Source organism: Aotus nancymaae, unplaced genomic scaffold (genome assembly GCF_030222135.1).
Source record: "Aotus nancymaae isolate 86718 unplaced genomic scaffold, 86718_ANA_hifiasm-v0.15.2.pri h1tg000040l, whole genome shotgun sequence".
Taxonomy (NCBI): domain Eukaryota; kingdom Metazoa; phylum Chordata; class Mammalia; order Primates; family Aotidae; genus Aotus; species Aotus nancymaae.
Genome location: NW_026988454.1, coordinates 33,860,361 through 33,879,742, shown reverse-complemented (window position 1 = coordinate 33,879,742; position 19,382 = coordinate 33,860,361). Strand labels below are relative to the sequence as shown.

The 19,382-nt window shown below is 37.3% G+C and overlaps 1 long non-coding RNA gene across 2 annotated transcripts in view; it reads right to left on the bottom strand.

The window, feature by feature from the left end:
- The window catches only part of LOC105732440 (uncharacterized), a 33,395-nt gene extending 15,313 nt beyond the window's left edge, over window positions 1–18,082 (bottom strand). The window contains exon 1 of one of the 2 annotated variants that reach the window (XR_001110984.2): window positions 17,941–18,082. This is a non-coding gene — a long non-coding RNA (uncharacterized LOC105732440). Of the gene's footprint in view, window positions 1–3,350; window positions 3,403–17,940 lie in introns of those variants that run through there. The other variant, XR_001110985.2, reaches the window with a different exon arrangement.
- Window positions 18,083–19,382: the final 1,300 nt, after the last annotated feature.

The following is a 19,382-nucleotide window of genomic DNA, read 5'->3' as shown; positions in this document are numbered from 1 at the left end:
AAGGACCAGTAAATCCATGTACCTAATCCTGATTCTGGCTACTGTGTTCAATATCAACAACTGTGATATTGAACAAAGGATTTAACCTCTCCAGGACTCAAATCTGTAGATTAAGAAGGCAAGAATAGAAAAGCAGTTCTGGACATCTGAGTACAGAAATGTTTGGAAAATTATAAAGGGACAACTATGGCTGCCACAAAAATTTGAGACAGAAGAGTGATGCTGGCATCCAACGGACCTGGCTAGGGATGGCTTATGTCGTTATGTACAGAACAGTCTCAACCTGAAAATGTACACACAGCTTTCAAATGTTCCCCTGGTGCAAGGGAAAAACCTATTTATTATTATCTGAGCCTAGAAGCCAATTCTGTTTTGCATTAAAACATAAAGTATTTAATCAAATGTTAATATAAAACTTTTCCTAGAAAGGTAAAGCTTCTTCTTGTATTTGAGTTGCTAATGAAATATTCCCATAACTCTGCATTTTACATTATCACATTCATGCTGAATCTAAGTATTTGTCAGAATATAATTATTTAGACAATATTCCAAAATGCCAATATAGAAGAAGGTATTTACAGCATGAATTTGAATAGTGTCTTCATTTTAATACAAACTTATGCACTGTAAGTAGGTGCAAGCCTCAGACTACGTCATAGTATCTTCCACCTAAGTTGTCACATTTTGAAAAGCATGTTGCTGATCTAGAACCAGAAATACCATTTACCCAGCAATCCCATCATTAGGTATTACCCAAAGGATTATAAATCATTCTACTATAAAGACACATGCACATGTATGTTTATTGCAGCACTATTTACAATAGTGAAGACTTAGAACCAACCCAAATGCCCATCAATGATAGACTGAATAAAGAAAATGGCACAAATACATCATGGAATACTATGCAGCCATAAAAAAGAATGAGTTCATATCCCTTGCAGGGATATGGATGAAGCTGGAAACCATTTTTCTCAGCAGACTAACACAGGAACAGAAAACCAAACACCACATGTTCTCACTCATAAGTGGGAGTTGAACAATGAGAACACATGGACACAGGGAGGGGAACATCACACTGTGGCCTGTCGGGAGGTGGGGGACAAGGGGAGGGAGAGCATTAGGACAAATACCTAATGCACGTGGGCTTAAAACCTGGATGATGGGTTGATAGGTACAGCAAACCACCAGAGCGCACATATACCTAAATAACAAACCTGCACATTCTGCACACGTATTCCAGAACTTAAAGTAAAATTTAAAAAAAAAGAAAAGCATGTTGCTTTATTTTAAATTATTTTCTTATTATAGTTAGGAAACTTATTAAAGTTTTTTAAATGATGTATCTACATGGAAAAACTGAGTTTTATTTTAGATTTTAAAGAGGTCAGTACAAAATATATGTCATTAAAAGAGGCACGATATTTGCTGGGATTGAGAATTAATGGGTGAGTGATCTCTGTGGTCCTCCTAGATCCCATCCTGCTGATGTGAGAGTCCAGTGTGCTCTCAGATGCTTTGTGTACTACATTTTTAAACAAACACAGCCATAGATTAGTAAATGATTCCTTGATGGACTGAAAGAGCAATGCCAAAAAGAATCTGTCTTTCACTAACAGAATTCTATTTATCCTTAGGATATTTACCATTGGGATAAATGTAAACATGAAATCCTTGAGGATTTTTTTAGTAAATTCCTCGCCCAAAATAAAAGGCTGTTTCCTTTACTTTTCTGAAGCATGCCTCTGGTACCCTGTGCCCCGACACAGTCACTTACTCCTCTGATCATTTTTAAATGATAGTTGAAATGTCACAATACATATTTTCTTCCCTTCCCATTCTCATTCTGCCTCTTGCAGGAAAGCAGTCATGGCAATGACATTTTCACCATGTCTTCAGTTCAGCAAACATTGATTTAAGGCTTTACACTTTCAGTGTGTCCTGGACTCACAACATCTGTAGGTTATACCCTGCCCTGCATTGGGTACAGGCATAATGCAAAGCCTCAACTCTCAGAAGACTTCTGCTTTTTTTTTTTTTTTTTTTTTGCCGGTGGCTGTAGGATGTTTGTAGGGGCCTCCTGGAGATGTTCTGCTAATAATGAGTTACAGGTTGCCTCATCTATCCAGTGCTTTGACTATCTGCCCAATCTTTGTAAGTTTCTAACCTCATGCTTCCTTCTTCCTCCTACTAGATATCCTTCTGGGAGACATGGGCTAAGGGGATGAAAAATTCTAATCCTAGGTCCTGCAGTCCTGTCAATGTGTAAACTCAGGGGTCTGTTGCTTCGTTTATCTTTCCTACTTGTCTAGTGGGAGGTTTGGCAAAATGGGGAGTCTCCAGGAGTCTTGGAAAAATATCTGAGTGGTCTTGTTGTTTTAAAAATTCTAGTCATTCATAGTAGATGGCTAAAACACTTTTACTTGAAAATGAAATTTCATGCTTTGAATATAGCAATCTTTTCACTCTGAAAGGTCTTTCACATTCTATTATATTATTTTCAAACTGTTATTGTGCATCAATTGCGAGTTCCTGTAGTTTGAGGATAGTAGCCAAAAATGTAAGATATCCTTATGTTAAAGAAGCAAAAATGTTGTTTCCAAAGTAGGATCCTGTTGACCCTAGGTTAAGCCATGCTTTGTTTTTGACAGACTGAACAAATCAAAAGAAGAATTTGAGGATAGAGATTTTAGAAATGCTTTCTATTGTCTAATAATTAAAATTTCATTTCACCTGAGAACTTATGATTTAGAAAAAAAAAACCCTAACCAAGTCAGATGGTGTTTTAATGTGGATGCAATATGAAGAAAACTGAAGCAAAGATGCTCCTCAATTAAGGATGAGTGTTGTGAAACCTGATCACTTGCCCTGCCTGGGTTAGAGAGGCTTGTAGATCCGGTTCCCAGGCAATAATAAGTGGATAATTAGAGTTAGATTGACTCCTGACCCTTGATGTGGCCACATCGCTCTCCTGAGCACAGAGGCCTTCAAAGGGGCCTGTTCATGGAGGAGGTTTTTGGTGAGGAAGGGGATGGGACATCAGTTGAATAATTTCAGTCTCAGTGGAGTTGTTCATCACAGCTAAGCCTTGTGAGTGTTGGAATGCTGTGTGTGTTATATGCAGGGAGGATCTGAGCTTCAAAGGCTGTAAAACACAGTATGTGTTATCTTACATCACTTCTCAAATCTGTGCAAATTCAGATTTCTCTCTGACAAGGCCTTCCCATTAGAATGGGAAGTTCAAAAGTCCAATGCGGTTTGGATTGACTATTCAATAATAAACATCCCTCATGAATGAAAAAGTCAAAAGCAATTGATAAATATCCTTGTCTTAAGAACTAGATACAAACCTCTGTAATTTACGAGATATCATTTATCCATCAACTTATTTCTTCTTCTTCTGTTTGATAGATGATTATCATTACATCTCTGTTAGCCTGAACCCTAGAATCTGCAAAAAAGTCTTATGAACTGAAACAGCAACACAATTTGTTATGCCCTAGAATTTTCCTCATTCACTGAGACTTTGAATTAAACGCTTAACTGAGGTGCTCCTTTGTCTAAACTTTATCCATGGGCATAAAATAGGAAATGGAGAAAGGGCTAGAACCATGTTTCAGATGAAACCAAAGAAATGAAAAGTATTCTATAGTTCAAAAGACTTCTTGAGTAGATAACCTATCACAGCTATGCTGGGCTGCAGCTACGGTTAAATAACTAGTTCTCACTGCTAATCTGCAGGGTTGCTTATTAATCACAGAAAGTGTAATCAGTTAACCTAACCAGGAAGTTGATGTTGGGTATCATTCTTCTGCTGTACTGCAATCATTCAGTATTTTCAACAGCTCTACACACACTCAGTTCATGATAGGGCCCTTTCTCATAAGATAAGCATTCTTGAAAGAGTAGCTTGGGAGAAAATAAAAAGCATTTGGAAAAACATATCCACTGACATGACTTCCTATAATGTTAAAAGCTCTTTATTAGGCTGGGCACCGTGGCTCACGCCTTTATTCCCAGCACTTTGGGAGGCCAAGACAGGCAGATCACGAGGTCAGGAGTTCAAGACCAGCCTGGCCAACACAGTGAAACTCCATCTCTGCTAAAAATACAAAAATTACCTGGATGTGGTGGTGTGCAACTATAATCCCAGCTACTCAGGAGGCTGAGGCAGGAAAAATCACTTGAACCTGGGAGGCAGAGGTTGCAGTGAGCTAAGATCACACCATTGCACTCCAGCCTGGGCAAAACTCCATCTCAAAAAACAAAAACAAAAACATTATTTATTTTAAAAATTAAACACAAAGAAAAAGAAAGAAAAGCAATGACAAAAACCTGTCATGGTCATATGTGTCTAGCAAAAAAAAAAACAAGTAAGCCATTGATTTGGAGACCTGAGTTGAAAGACTAGGCAGGACATTGAACTGTTCCTTGGTGGAATGGGAGGGTCTAGATTGCTAAGATCATCTAAAACTAGAAAATTCTATGACTAAAAGTTTTTACAATGACTTGAGCCCCTTCATCTTGGGCCAAGTTACTGACAGTGCTTGCGGCTGAGCCTTGTTGAAGAAGGGCCATGTTTTCTTGAGAGCAGTTGTCTAGTGAACAGAGCCAGGGCCAGCCATTGGATAGTCAAAACAGCTGGATTTGAGCCTCATCTTTAGAAATAACAAATACCATAAATTCTGGTGCTTTCCATGTGTCCAATACCAAACCTTGATTTTGAGTTCTTTATTTTGTTGGTTTAACACCAAGTCTTACATTTTAATGTAGAAGCAATAAAAAGGACAGTAATATTGAGAAACCTTGGAGGTTTAAAATACGGCTTTAGTGGCAAGTTTGGTGATTTCATTATTATTTTTGACATGCTACCACTCTGATCATTCTTACCTTTAAATAAGTTACTTTTCACACACTTCAGAATTACCAACCAGAAAACAAAGCTTCTTTAAATGTATGTGTATTTACTGACTCTTTAAGGGAAGAGTAGTGATTACTATCATGTCTCCTATTCTTAGTTCTTTCTGATATGCTTACACTATGGATTTTGCCTAAGGCTTGAAAAATCAAGCACTTTCATAATTAGTCCTATTGTTAAAATAACCTTATAAAAATAAGATTTTCCCCCAAATTGATTGTAAAATGGATAGAATTGAATGAAGTAGTATACATCATGGCTTTCTTAATTGTACTAAGGAATATTACATTCTGTGGAGTAAGAAATACTTTGAAACCAGAATGCAATGAGAAGGGAAAGAGGCAGAAATTGTTTCATTTCCCCCACACTGTCAATGACCAAATGATGGAAAGGAAAAATAGTAGTAATACACAAGTATCTTCCTGGTTGTGAGAAATTATTCTCTTGCTTGAAATAGTATGAAAGCCATAAGAGACCAAACACTCAAATCTTGAAAACTTTTGCCTAGTAAGCAACTTAGGGTCAGGAAATTTTCTTTGACTTTGAGCTACATGCAAAGGGTGGGTTTTCAAGTTACTGGGATGAAATTTGAAGGAGAGTGTTAGTTCTTTATGGCTTAGGAACACAAGTCTTCTCTCCATTTCTTGTTTCTTTCATCTTTTTTGTATTCCATCTGCATTACCTGAGCTTCTTTTCTCTCCAAAAATGCAGCAAAGACAGGGGAAAAGATAAAAACCAAATTGAACAACTGCATATTTTTTGATGTCCAGAGGCTCCGAAACTACATTTTCTTCCCCCAGAAACATTTTCAAGGTCGGGGGCCAAAGGACCCTGAGTGAACTCAAAGATTTAGAGCATCCAACAAATTAAACTCCTTCCTTCGGCATGTAAGTTAGAGTCTTTGAGTCCCTAATATAATTTAAAGCAATTGTCCCTGTAGGGAGGTCTAGCATTTTGCACAGTTACATTGCAATAGTTGACCTGCCTTGAGGAAACTAGAAGAATTTCAAGGGTACATTTCAAGACTCTGTTTCTGTTGATAATTGTGTTCCAGAGTTTATATTTATTAATATTGCTTTATTTTGGGCAGACTCCCACAGGAAATCCTGAGGAGTGTACGTTTCTGGCATATTTTATCTTAGATAGTTCCATCCCTTTGGTCTTGCACCCTGACTGCTAGGCTGAAGTGTACCTTTGAAAGCCTCTGCTCTTTAATAGAGCTGAGGATGACAACAAGCAGGAACTTCAACACTCTAGGAAGACAATCTATCTACTTTCTCCAGTTATCATTAAAATGTCTTTTAGACGTAGGTCATAACTGGAAACCTATAAATGATGTCTGTGTAGTAAGCACTTCCCACAGAGCTGGAGTCCCAAGTGATTAAAATTTATCACATTGTTCTTATGGTTACAAATACTGCTGATATGTGTCATTACTTAGACAGTACTATTCATAACATTTTGATTTCAGTCCAAATAGCTTTTTTTTCTGAATTTCCCATAAAATGCTCTTGATCTTCTTCTTAAAAGGTCTAATCCGCTTCTCCTTTGAAACAACAAAGAAAAGGGGTTGATTGTTCTTTAGTTTAAATTTTGTTTAGTGTGATGTATTTATTGCCTGGTGGAGTGCATCTAATTTTCCACTGGCTTTTCTGAGAAAGTAATTAGGAAATAACTGAATCCTTTGCCACATGCAAGCTCTAAGCTCTTTCATGAATTAAAAACTATGGTGCTTAGTGTATATCTCTATTAAAATGATATATAACCGCAAGACCTCATATTTGAGCAGTGCTTTGGTTTTCTTTTTTAGAAAAAATGCACACTTTGAATATACAGATTTGCTCTTAATTAAACAGCATAGGGTGCACTGAAATGCTTTAGAGCAGGTCCTAAGTATGGTAAGAGTTTACTAGAACATGGGATAACAGGGCAGCCTCTATTTCAGTCTCCTGGAAAGCTGAAAATGTAAAGTTCTTTCAATATGATTGTCTAACCTTCAAGGGTTTTGCTATGCCCGCTGGGAATTTATATCTTAAGGAACAAGGTTAGTGCAGGATGTCCCCAGATATTCAGCTCTTGTTAGGTATTTTACCTGAAAAGCAGTGAATTGAACTGGCTTGTATTTATTGAGAAAATGAGACTCAAGGCAGCATGTTGTCTGCTTTTCTACATAAACATTTAATCCCTGAATGACAAGTTGAGATGACCCTGACAGGACAAGTCTGGTTTGAGATTTTTGTAACTGATTTTTGTAACTGATTTTTAAATCCTAGGACTAAATGCACAGTGTAATAATATTAAGACATCGAGAAAGGAAAGAAAGATACTAGTGGAACTTAATGCCAAAAGTTTTAACTAAGGAATATATCAAAACTCACATCATGATTTTGACTCCTAACTATAAAAAGTTCAGTACATGCATTGCATTCTAACCATTTAACCATCTAATTTGGCTAACTAGTACATACACTATTGTACTATAATTTAACATTTTACAATACTTCACAAGGGACGCTAATTATAGATGTTCCCAAATTTTTACCTTCATAGTTCTAGAAATAAATAAAAAAGTGAAGACAAACTTCTTCATGTGGCGTATTTGGGGGTTAAGTAGACAAATATTCAGATCTAGGATTTTTTTATTTTCAAAACAAAATGTACTAGTTCTTTCCATTGCTGACATAGTTGGCTTCATGTAACTTTTGGAACAAATTTCTTTTTGTAGAATTATCTTGTAGTTTAGAGTCATTTTGTGGTGGGAAAAAAAAGCCAGCTGGTGACTAGCAAAAATGAAATAGAGGGGGTGTTGATACGAAGAAAAAAAGAATCACATCATAGATTGCATTAATCTTATTAAAACAAACTCCAAGGAGCTGACTTTCTTATTTTGTCATATAGATATTTTATAGTATCAAATATTTCTTAAAACAAGTGAACAATTGGCCAGGGCTTGACAAGTATTTGCTATCTAGAGGTTTCTCATTGTATATTAAAAGGCTGGAAAGAGACAATAATCCGTAAGTGCAAGGAACACAAAATTCTGATTGTAATGAAATTTTACAGCTAATGTATTTTAAGAACTGCTTTGATCAGGATTTCGTGTATATTTTTTGCAACTCATTTTGCCTCTTTATATGGAGTGTTACATTGAAAAGGCCTGTATGTGGGCAAGATGACCCAATAAGCACAAAACAAGCTACATCTCCTAGATACCTACCCAGCAAATTGAAACTTCCAGTCAATCAACCAGCTGCTTTGTCTATGTGATAACAAAGGGTAGATTTGGTGGGGGGGAGTTGTTTTTTAATATCATGAAATTTCCTGAAATAACTGATTGTTTTAGAAGTTATGTACACCAAAATCACATGTAACTATCCTAAACATCCTTAAAATCACAGAATAGCAGATTTGGAAGAGACCACAAAGTTCTAAATCTAGATCCAGTGTGTAAATCATCTTTCTTCAGCCTCTCCAGCAGGTGAGGAATGCTGATGTCCATATTCACACAATGGCAGCCCATTCTATCTAGAAAGGATGGGTTGCAAGTAAGTCCATTCTTATATGGAAACTTCTATATATTGGTCCTTGTAGAAATTCAACATCAGGGAGAATAAACCCTTTTCCTCATTAACAATGAAGATCTTCTTTTCTACAGGTAAAATAACTTCTATTCCTGTAGTTTTTCTTCTTTTTATTTTTGTTTTTGTTTTGACATGGTTTTATATCTTCTCATCAAGTACATTTTTCGTTTTTAAAAGTATGCTTTTAAAATGTGGTTTCTAGATATAAAGTCAGTATTTAAAAAAAAAAAAAGTTTGGCCCACTATAGAATGCAGATTTGGAGTTATATCTTCCTTAGTCTGGCAAGCTTGCTCTAAAATTGATCCTAAATCCTATTAGACTTATAGCAGCCCACCACTTTCTTAACTTATATTGAGTTCACTATTATCTAAAAGCCCTAGGCCATTGTTTTTCACCATTTTTCAATGTGAACTACTTTTCTAGTTGCTTTTCTGGATCCAGGTAAAGAGCTATGTGTTTATTGCTTATTCCTATTAAATTTTATCCTGTGAGATCCAGCCATTAGGCCAGCCTGTCAAACTCATTTGGAGCCTAATATCACCTTTATCAGATTCAATAAAACCCCAGCTCATTTGACAATATGCCTGCCAAATCATTAAAAACATTGAGAAGACAACCCATTCCAACATGTTATACTCTCCCTATCAAAGATTTGTTTTTCTAACCCCTAAATCATTGTTGCTGATGTTTAAATCCTTTCGCAGACAAAGCAAAATCTCAAATAAAGCATGGTTTAAAATCTAACTTACTCTTTATGAATTCACATGCTTGATTACTAATAGCACTTTGTTTTTAAGCAGAAATAACATGCCTACTAAGGTAAAAATAATTCAGGAAAACATAATGAATCCAAGTCATTCGTTATGACCAATGTCTACGTTGGTTATTTATCTGGTCTTTACATGAAAGTGTTAATGATGAAACTCAGATTGTGTTTACCACAGTTAGATTTTTGTCTTTCCTTAACCTCCTCTAAAGCAAAGAAAGGCTTAAGCAAAGGACAATAAAGTGCCTTATTAAATAAAAATGAAATGAAGGCAAATTATCCAAGTCAATTAGAATTTTTATATCTGACTGTTTTCAAAATACATATATTATACTATGGTTCCTATGAGATTTACTACCATTGTTCATTAGATACAATGAAATAATAACAAAAGTAATGATTACCGTAACTTTCCTCAGGACACACACACTAATTATAAAGAGGTCTTTGCATTTAACTTTAAAATGTACAATCATCAAAATGCTTGAGTGGCCACATGTGTAGGAGTGATAGCTCTCGCACATATTTATGAGCTGCCTTAAATCCTTTCTGGAGTAAGGAGAAAAGTAAACAAAAGACACAGTCACATATTTAATGAGGAGGGAGAGAAAAATTTAAATTGGTATGCAGTCACTGCCATCACACACCATTTTATTTTCTAAATGTTATATCAAAATATTTAGATGCAGCCTTTCAACCAATACCACAAATGTAGGAGACGCTACATGGGCCAATGTCACAGCTACCCTGGACATCATTAAGCAAAAACACAGAAATAAAATATGTTTTAAAACAATCGTTACCTTTAAATTTTAAAAATTAAAAAAAATATATAAATCTTTACAGAGATAAGTTCTCATTCTGTTGCCCAGGCTGTTTCTCAAACTCCGGACTTCAAGAGATCCTCCCTTCTTGGCATCCCAAAGTGCTGAATTACAGGCACAAACCAACGTGCCTGACCAAATTTTTAAGTAAATATAACAGTGCTACATGCCACCCTCCAAGTGATTCCCAATTGTCCCCAAGCAGTGCCATCTTCTGTGATGCTGGAAAGAATTCCATGCTCCTGAGTCATAGTAAAATATCTTTGCTCTAGTTTGGACAGGATTTGCACAGGGATAATGCAATTTCATCTTTTTTGCCCCACTTAAAAATTAAACAGGAAACACATATATGCCATATAAATGTATCTGTTTTTTCTCTTGCTGGTTTTATTTAACTTTCTCCTCCCTCTAAAGCATTTCTTCCCTTTCTCATACATTTCTCTTATGGAAAAAAGAATAATCAGACATTAGGAGTTTATTTGAAAGTTTGTTATAAGTTATTTTATTACATGACTTCTTGAACAAAGAAGTACTTTTCATTAGAATGCTTTATTCAAACTGTTTGTTTGTAACTGATAAGTGGCACATATGATCTACTAAGCCACAGGATAAACAGACATCCGTTGTGTAGGTTAATGCTATTTTAAATCCTATTTACCATGTGTAGCAAAGACCAGTTTCTCCAAGTGTAAGCCTCAACCTGACTCTCTCAGCATCCCTCCTGGTGCCCCCAGCCTTACATGCTACACTCAAACAAAGCCCAAATGCACAGCATGGCCAGATTTTAACAAACTAAATCACAGAATTATTGGTTAAATTTGAATTTCCAATAACCCACAAATAATGGGTTCGTATACATTCCAGTTATTGCGTAGGATATACTAAGCCATTATTTGTTGTTTAATGGGAAGTTCATGTGTCCTGCATTTTATCTGACAATTCTGCAATCACATATTCCATGCCACTGTTTCAAGCTATTCTGGGCAGGCTTTCCCTCCATCTCAGATGATCTGCTGTGCCTTCTCAACAAGGAAGACAAGCTCAAATGGCATTTTCTCCTCATCCATAAAATCTTGGCTGACCTGCTCCACGCAGCCCAAGCAGAGCTGATCATTCCCCGCTTTGTGCCACAACAGTGCCTGGTACATACTCCATTATCCCGTGAGTCACAAGCTGTATGTCACCCATTTGTGTGTGTGTGGATGTGAAGTCAGTGGGACACTGAAGTCTTGGCTCACTGCAACCTCCGCCTCCCGTGTTCCCTCAGCTACATCCTCAAGACCAGAGCTAGTAGATACCTAGTGAGAACTTCTGGGTGGGGAAGGAGCAGAGGGTCAGAGCCAGACAAAGCTGGATTTGAACCCAGGTTACCGTGGTCAATACATTTACACTCTCAAGGCTTAAAGTTCCTTGTCTATGTTTTGAAAAACATGAATAAATAAAACATCCCTGTTGTAACAATTGTTGAAAATTAAATGAAGTTTATGTAAGTATAAGTAAGAAACTTGTCACTAAACACAAGACCACCAAAATAGTTAGTTACCTTCTAATCCCATGTTCTTTATTAAACTGAAAAATCTTTCCAGAGTAATAATGTCTTCCACTTAAAAATAATCTGGAGAGACCTTCCATTTCAGTTTTTCAATTTAGCTTTAAATTTTGTCTGATTATGACCTAATATACTTAATAAGAAGGTAAGCTCAACTTTTTATAAGACATTTTATTTGTTCTTACCAATTTACCTGCCCAATTTTCTTCCTTTACAATTAAATGGCACTTCCAACTAGACCATATCAAAAGAGAAAAACTCCACTCCCAAAAGCTTGCAAGAGAAGAGAGTTTCTAAAAATTACTCTTGTCTCATATGTCTGACTCACATTTATCTAAAAATAAAAGGAAAACTAGGAGAAAAAATAAACGAACAGAGGATAACATGCAGCCTCATGTCTCTGAGTCAGATAACAAGATAATTTTTCTGCATGCTCTATATTTCACTTTTCTTTTCAAAATGACCTTTCTATCCCCTAACCCTATCACTAGAATATAAATCCATTAATGAGAAATCTTTTCTTCCCCTGTCCTTTTTCATATCAATTGCAGCAGGACATTAGACTGTTCTTTGAGTTCATTCACTTTATAGCTATTAAAAAGAAAATATAGCCTGGAGACAGCCTGTCTCCAATTGGTTAAGCACAAGATGAAAAAATAAATTCCCGAGTTTCTAGCTTTCATCTGTCATTGATTTTCCATGTAAAACCTAGAGAAGTGTCCAAACTTCATTTTTTAAAACTGTGAAATGGGTAAACCATTAAAAAAAAAAAAACAAAAAAAACCTCTTTTAATGTCCATTTTTGGCAGAAAATAAAAAGCTCTTAAAATATTAGTGTTTTATACTTAATGATTTTTAAATGTGCTTGCTTGACTTTCACTCTCATAGAATTAAATGACATTGCTCATTAGGTGTTATGAAATAATAAAAGTAATTATATTGGTAGGGCTGGGGTATGATGGATCACGCCTGTAATCCAGCACTTTGGGAGGCCTAGGTGGGCAAATCACGAGGTCAGCAGTTCTAGACCAGTCTGGCTGACATAGTGAAACCCCGTCTCTACTAAAAATACAAAAAATAAGCTGGATGTGGTACTGTGTGCCTGTAATCCAAGTAATCCCAGCTACTTGGGAGACTGAGGCAGGAGAATCACGTGAACCCGGGAGGCAGAGGTTGCAGTGAGCCAAGATTGCACCATTGCACTCCAGCCCAGGCAACAGTGTGAGACTCTGTCTCAAAAAAAAAAAAAAAATTGTATTGGTAAAATGTAGTGGTTACTGTAACTTTCTCCAGAAGTACTTACATTGTAATCTAACTTCCGAAACTAAAGGAATCACTGAGAAAAATATATAGGAAACCTTAGAATAAATTGACAGATATCTTAAAAGGTATACATAGAGTGAGTGGTGCCAGTTCATTCAACCATTGACTTATTTGCTCATCAGATGTTTAGTGAGCATATACTATGGGGAAAGCTCTATGACAGACTTTTTCTGAGTTCCATTTCCTCAGTTTCCTGACAATCAGACTGCACTAGTACATGTATAAACTATGTAACTAACTCAGGGGATTATAGCTTAATGTTCCTAAATTAATCCTCTGATAACTCTGTTAATACTAGCATTCACCGAGCTTTGCTGCCTTTCGAATAACATTTGTACTTTTACTGCAGCATGGCTTTCTCCTAAAGACACAAGCATCTTATATTTGACACTGTGCATGCCCAGTTGATAGTTAATGTATGTCAGGGATAGATCTTGAGTCCTCCAACAAGACTAACAACAAAAGCATGACAACTGAGTTTTGAAGAAGACTTTTTTGCTTGAGTTAGAATGCCAAGAAGTCTTTCACAGACCCTGGAAACTATGTTATGTCCCTCAGCTATCCTTGCTCAAAACCTTCCATTTAAAAGCCTTTCTCTCTTCCCCTGTGAAACTGTCAGAGCTATGAGTGCAGGGACCAAGTGTGTCTTATTCATCCCATATCTTCATGCTCAGCACAGCACCAAGTCTATAACAAATGTGCAAAAATGGTGAATGAACTTTAATGAAACTTTCTCAACACATTATCCCATTTGATCCACTCCTCCCACACTCTCTTCACAAGATCATTTTCAATGTCAAGACCCATAACTGCAGTATACCACATACTTAGCAGTCCATGAACAGTCATTTCTCATCGTCTCCTTGCTGTGGGAGGATGGGGAATGTGGCATCACAGTCAAGCAGATGTTACGGTAAGGCAAAGGAAAGATGAGCAGAAAGAAGGCAAAGCTTATATGGAAAATATTCAAATAGGAAAGCCAAGGTAGGAGGAAATTTTCCTAAGGGAGCAGCACTGTAGAGTAAGCCAGCACAAAACATTTCCAAAGTACCAGTGATACTGCTTTCTCTGCAAAGTAAACTATGAGGGATTACCAAAAGCTTCAAAAAACTTTCTGATCGATACTAAAGGAGTCTTTAAAGAAGGCGGCTAATCAAGGCACCCAGTTTCTAAAGAGCTCAAGAGCTGGCCTGGCTCCAATGTCGAGCAACAATATCTATTGTCTGCCTGCTCTGTGCAGTGGTGTAGTACATTTCTCCCTCTTCCAGCTGAATATCACATTTATAAACCTAATGCAATGAAAAACTCAAAAGCTTCTTCAGAATGTCTGTTCAATGACACTTAGTGAGACATAATCCATACTAAGAAAAGCTGAACAATACTTTGAGATCCAAAGTGTAAGGATCCCATGGGTATCTTGTGTAATTACAATTAATAATTTTATGCAGGTGCATACAACTCTTAGTGCTTTCCTACCTTTTTTAAAAATGGCTTACGAATTTGATCAGGGGAACCACTTTCACTCATACACCCTGGAATGTCAACCTGTACTTTCCCCATGAAGATCTTACCAGCACACAGACTCGGAGGACACACATGAAGTGGAGGGAAAGAACAAGAACAGCCAGTTCAACCCAGAGTATCAAAAGCTGTCATAGGTGCATGTCTTACATTTAGGTAAATTTCTTCCAATGATGAAAGAGAGATCTTGAGATAGCAAAACCTTGCCATCAAAATCTAAGCAGAACACTTGGGAGATCCGTCTTAGGCCAGCCTGTGTCATGGAGAAGCCTCTGAAGCCAGTCTGGGCCACTCTGTCAGGAGGGCCGTCACTTTATATCGTTTGCAGGAACCACAAAAATAAGACCCCATCTTAACCCTAAAAGGGTGATCCTGATGAAATTCAAGGAGGCAACCTAGAAGAGATTAACTATACTATGACTACACTGCTTGGATTGTTTTGTAATAAGCAGGAATCATTTTTACAAAAATGGTAAAAACATTTCTAAAGAGAAAAAGGAAGGAATGGAGAAAGAAAGAGAGGGAGGGAAGGAAGAAGGAAGAGTAATTCTTTGCTCTTTTATAGTTGATATTCATAGAAGACTGGGGATTGCATAATTAGAGGACTTACTGGTCCTTTAAACACATGCTTCCCTAAAACACGTCATTTCTGAACCCAGATGCTTGATCTCTGAATAGTGTGGCTATGGAGGTTAGTGCAGAATCTTGGATCAGCTCTCATACTCCCTTAGTTCCTCAAAAATTCACTTTGAGTCCTGCAACATAGAGCACTGGTAAAAGGAAAGAGAACTCCCTACAACTTCAGAGAAAAAGGCGAGAGGGCTTTCAGAATCTTCTGTGCTAATGGGAAATATTCATTGTTGACCTCATTTCCTTTTCCTCAGAGGCTTATGGCTCTTTGTAGACACAACTAGGGAGTTTGAACAGCTTCTCTCATATTTCCAGGTCAAGAGAGCAAGACTAGAGTTGTTCAGATATTTACTGAATGCCTAATAAGTACAAAACCTAGTACTTGGCACTATAGGGATCCAAAGAAATGAAGGAAACGGTTCCCACTGGAGCAAGAAGAAATATATAAGCAAAAGTTAGATGATAAATTAACAGCAAAACTTTGCCTGAAGAATAAGTTGTAGCAGATATTTATGACAGAGAAGAAAGTAATAATCCAGTGTGAGGTGATGAGATGGTGGGAAGGTGAGGAGGAAGGAGACAGACAATACAAGGGGTAGTAAGTCCTGTGATCAGGATATGGACAAAGGGATGCAGAAGAACAGGGATGGAGCCACAAAGTTCTCCCTGTGGGAGCTGGGAATGGCTTCACTGAAGATGTCATAGCTGACCTGGGCCTAAGTAGATTGGCAAAACTTTGCCTGAAGAATAAGTTGTAGCAGACATTTATGACAGAGAAGAAAGTAAGTACAAACACATGAACATTATGAGGCAGTGTTTTCCAAATGAGAAAAGTTAAACACCTCTAAAATGGGACAAAGCCAGGAACTATTTCAGGTAAGCCTGGCACTAATGGGAAATATTCTTTTTTGACCTCTTTCTCTCTCCCTCCAGAGGCTCATGGCTCTTTGTAGACATACTAGAGAGATTGAACAGTCTCTCCCATATTTCCAGGTCAAGAGAGCAAGGCTAGAGTTGTTCAGATATTTACTGAATGCCTAATCAGTCTTGGAGAAAACAAGGAAATGAAGGAAAGGCAAGACCAGTGAGTGTGAGAAGGGGGAAAAAAGGAAGAATTGTTAAGAAAATATGGCTGATCACAGGAAACTAGGGAAAACCAATGCTTTTCCTTTTCAACCTCAGAAAAAAAAGTGATAATTTATCCAGTTATTCCACCAGAAAGACAGGTATTATGCATACCTCCTTCCATTCTCTCATTCTCTAAATCTCATCAGTCACTGAACGCATCAATTCCACACCTCCTAAACTTATCTCCCGTCCACTGGCTTCTCTGCAGCCTCAATGCTACCGAACTAGAACAGGCATCTGCGTCCTCTTGCCTGAGCTAATGCAGCAGCTTTCTAACTGTACCCCACCAGTCCATTCTCCTTCCTCTGGCCAGCATGATCCTTTTAGAAACACAAGTCCAATCATGTTACTCTTTCAGGGGCTTCCCAGAACCCTCAAGGTAAAGTTTAATCTGAGCCATATGGTTCACAAAGCCCAATGCAGCCTCTACTTATTCTGTTCCCTACCCCACCTCCTAGTCCCACCCTCGCCTACTAAACACACTACGATCTACTAATGTAGGATTCCTTTCCTTTCCTAAGATATGCCATGCCCTATCTTCTCCAGAATTTTACTTATCCCGAAGCACTTTTTCTGCATCTGACACACTCTTTTCTCCAAATGTCACTTAGCTAACTCCCACTCATCCTGCGGGCCTCAACGTACATGCCACCTTTTCCCGGAAGCCTTCCCTTATGTTCAGGGCAGGATTATGCATCCTCCCTTGGTGACTACATAGCACAGTGCTCTTTCTCTTTCTCAGCACTTAGAGATGTGTAATTGCCTGCTTAGGGATCTGTATTTCCAAATAGACCTTAAGTTCCCAAGAGCAGGGCTATATCCATCTCATTCATTATATCTCCCTTAGCAGCTGCTGCATAATAGGCCAGGAAGTACATCACTAAATGACTCTTACTCTGGGCCAATATGGAAGGGGGATAAACAACAGCGACTGAATCAAATGAGGCTCAGTTACCACTTCTGTGACCAAACCACAAGGGCAATTCAGGTTTAATCAGCATTGCTCAAGCAGGTTCCAAGCAAAATGAGACCAAGGTGTTTTGTCTACCTGGATCTGGCTATGTAGTTTAGTGGAAGCCAAAAAACTGAGTGTCCATTCAGGACTGAAGATGGTTGTCTTCCCAGCTGAGGTCCAGAAGGTGAGAGTTATACAAATGAAAAAGCTGGAACATGAGGCTTAAGTCAAGGTGAAGGTAAGGAAATGATCTTATTTGGCAGATTGGAGAAATATCAGAAATTGAGTTTTAGTTCTCTACTGTAAGAAAATACCTAAAATATAGGACATCTTGTTATAAGCAGTACAATAATAACAAGATGTCTCATATTTAAATTATAATTACTGATTAAATTACAATTTATTCCATAAAATAATATGTATTACATACTTCAAAAAAATGCAAGAACTTACTTTCATCATCTCCTAAATGTAAATAGGCTCTTTCCCCCTTTCCTTTACTTTGCACCTAAACCTTATTTCATTCTTTCACTGTGATAATCTTCCTTGATTATTTTCAGAGTCCTTGTACTGGTTTGAGCAAAGTGGAAGGCAAGGCCAAGTGAACTATAGCTACCTGCCCTCCATATAAAAAATATAAGGCTGTGCATGTGGCTTAATAAAAATTCCAATAAATACCTGGATATTTGGAAAGGCCAGAGGAGCGGGCAGGAAATGACATGAGATAGAGGAGCGCAATGGTACCTGACGAAGGCATCAGGAACGTATGCTGCACTTCTGCGTTTCAGATCTGTATCTATTCTGTGCTGTTGTTGATTGGTCTCTTTGTAGCGGCATCTGTCTAGAGGTAAGAAAAGCTGGTCATTATCTGGCTTCCAATTGTGTACAAAGTCTGATAACACTTTCTGTTTTTCAAGAATAATTAAAGCTTTTCTGAACTTTTTTGGGTAAAAGCACACTTAATCATCACGCAGTAAAGCTGGCAGCTGGCCAAAAGCAGGACAATCAAAGGGCTTGCTCTCAGAGAGCCCCAAGCGGATCCCTCAGCTTTGGATAAGTACTAGTGGGAGAAACGCAAGGACCCTGGTTCTGGAAATCTTCAAAACCCTTCTGAGTAAAAGCAGATCCTGTACTCTTCGGAGTAAAACTTCAGACTAGAGCATGAAAAGGAGTGAATGGTCCATGAATAATAATTTTTATTTAATAAACAGAGAATATAAGACAGTTTACAATTGTGAGCCATAAAGATAATTCTTAAGCAAGAATTTCTTTTCTAATTAACTTGTCTGAATATCCACCCTCCCTTCCCCCACTAGAATAAACCAAAGTATTACTAGCTCTGGCAGTTTTATACTAAAATGCAAGGTTATATTTAGTCAGGGAAAACCTAAGATAAGCACATCCTTCCTAATTGCCTCTTTCTAAGTTATGTTTCTTGTAACTCCTCATGTTAGAAGCTCAAACCATATTTTCAGGGTATTTATCACATTTTATGCCTCTAACTCTGCCGTGTTCATCCTCATGGGGCCCATTCTAGGGAAGGTGACAAAAATGAAACCTAAGTGAATCCCTCCTTCTTTAACAAACCACATGAGCTGCCAATTCACTGATGTCATCAGCTAGATGGCTTTGTTCCTCCATTGATAATGAAGCACTCATTTTAGTTTATAATAGCTGTGAAAATAAAAAGAAATCAAAGACTTGGAAATGCGCTGGGTGATGGTCACTGGCTCTAATCTTACTTTATGTAAGACCATTAATTAATCCCATTCACCCTCTTGCCTCACTTTGTTCACTTTACAACTAGGTGTTTGGACTTCTAGAACATTCTCAAAACCCCCCACTAAAATTCCAGGAGTTCTTGGTCTATTTTAGAAGTACCTTATTCGAAAACATATAAAATGTATACTTCATGGCAAATACCACCTGTTCGCCTTCAAGTTTCATGTTTATTTTACATTTTGTTTTTTAAATATTCACTTGCACTTTAATATTTTCATAGTTTAATTTTTTAGATGTTGATCCACCTGAAATTTTATAACATTATAATTTAATGCAATGCAAAATTATATAAATCTCAAATATTAGGTAAGAAAACATTAATGCATATTTTAAAAACATAAAAGCCTTAAAGAGCTTTGAAATTACTTTTAAGTTTTTAACTTCTAGAAACTTAGCTGAATTGT